Source organism: Coptis chinensis, chromosome 3 (genome assembly GCF_015680905.1).
Source record: "Coptis chinensis isolate HL-2020 chromosome 3, ASM1568090v1, whole genome shotgun sequence".
In the NCBI taxonomy this organism is placed as follows: Eukaryota; Viridiplantae; Streptophyta; class Magnoliopsida; order Ranunculales; family Ranunculaceae; genus Coptis; species Coptis chinensis.
In genome coordinates, this window is record NC_141458.1 from 92,759,272 (window position 1) to 92,760,902 (window position 1,631).

Genomic DNA, 1,631 nt, shown 5'->3' on the forward strand with positions numbered 1-1,631 from the left:
TAAGTATCTTCTTATGCCTATTTTGGTAAGCCGCATCATGCGTAGTTGTTTACCTGTATTCTATGCCCAATTCACAGATTGGAAAAGGGTTGATGTCATGAGACCCACCAATGGGTGGTTCGCTCATTGTGAATTATGACTTGGTAGGGATGGCAGTGCACTTTAATTGGTCGCCCACATACATCCCATCAGACATAATAACACTTAACAGGTTAGCATTAATAGATGATAAATGGTGGCAAGCTTGGCAAGTTATAATGGCCTGGCAGGATGCGAAGGAACCTCATCTCTTTGCTAAGGAGGAGGATGCTTAAGCGGGAGATAAGGTAAGTTTTTAGTTTTGTTATTATCTGCTTATGTCCCAAGCAATTTAATTCTGTTAACCCCATAATGGGTGGAACTCTTATAGAGTTGCGTCAGTATTTTTATTTCCTATATTAGTATGTTCTAACCTTGTTTTGCAGATGTTCCAGAATTTTACGCGTTTCCATGGTATTTTTCTACCCTCTTTATTTAAATGCTTTAAGGACAAAGCATGCTTCTTGTTTGGGGGGGGCCTTAGAAACACGTGTAATTAAGGCATCTGTTAGGATATAGATATGTATAACATGCATTTGTTTTCAAGTTAAAAATTTCAAAAATATAAATAAATAAGTTTATGTTATACACTTAGGAATATTGGTGTTGTTTTCTTTCTCTATGCTCTTAACAATCTAAAAGTCTCACGTAGCTTTTGCATCAGAATAATTGTTAGAAACTTAGGTTAATATGTAGGTAATAATCTTTGCATCTATCTATAAATATATTACATGAGTATCTATGATTGTTAGCAGTAAGTTTCTGAAATCTAGGCTAGAGTACTTATTCTATAAATCCTGTGAGAATATAGCCTAAAGCCTTATATGAGCTAAACATTTGAGAAATGACACAAGGGAGAAGTAAAATCCGGATAGGAAATCACAACGTCCACTTGCTTGATCACTATGCCATATCCTAAGCGAGAATTTAGGCCCTCTTTGGATCGATATAGCCAGAAATTCAAACCTATGAATTATTTTCCGCTAGTCGCCCCTCTGAGCCTTTCTTTAGCCTTTCATAAATCACAAATCCTTTACCCTGTTACAAAAACAAAACAAAATAAATAAATAAATAAATAAAAAAAAAAAAAATCAACCTATCCAATCTAGAATAAGTCTGAGAATAGAATGAGGAAGAAAGAAGAAGAGAAAAACCTGTGTAAACAAAAGTTAGTTAATTATTTCAGAAAATAAAGAAAAGAAGTTTCCATCCAAAGAAAAGAAAAATAAAAATAGAAATAAAATAAAAACTCCAAAAAAATAGAATAAAAGGAGTCAAAAGCTAAAGAAAAAGAAAAAAATATGGCTAAGGATGGAAACAAAGTGTAGAAGCAAAAGTAAATAACAAGGTTTTCTCTAGTTACATAATATGAAGACTCTATTATCTCAGACTTGTTCTTTTGAATATCCATTTCATTCCTTCTTAAACCATCTCCTAATCCCCGCAACACCTAATAAAGACCTCTAGCTCAATTAGGAATAGGTTAGTGTGATAGTAAGTGGCAGATGTGTTTGATCGACTCCGGCTTCTTTGTTGTCATTGAGATTGTAAGG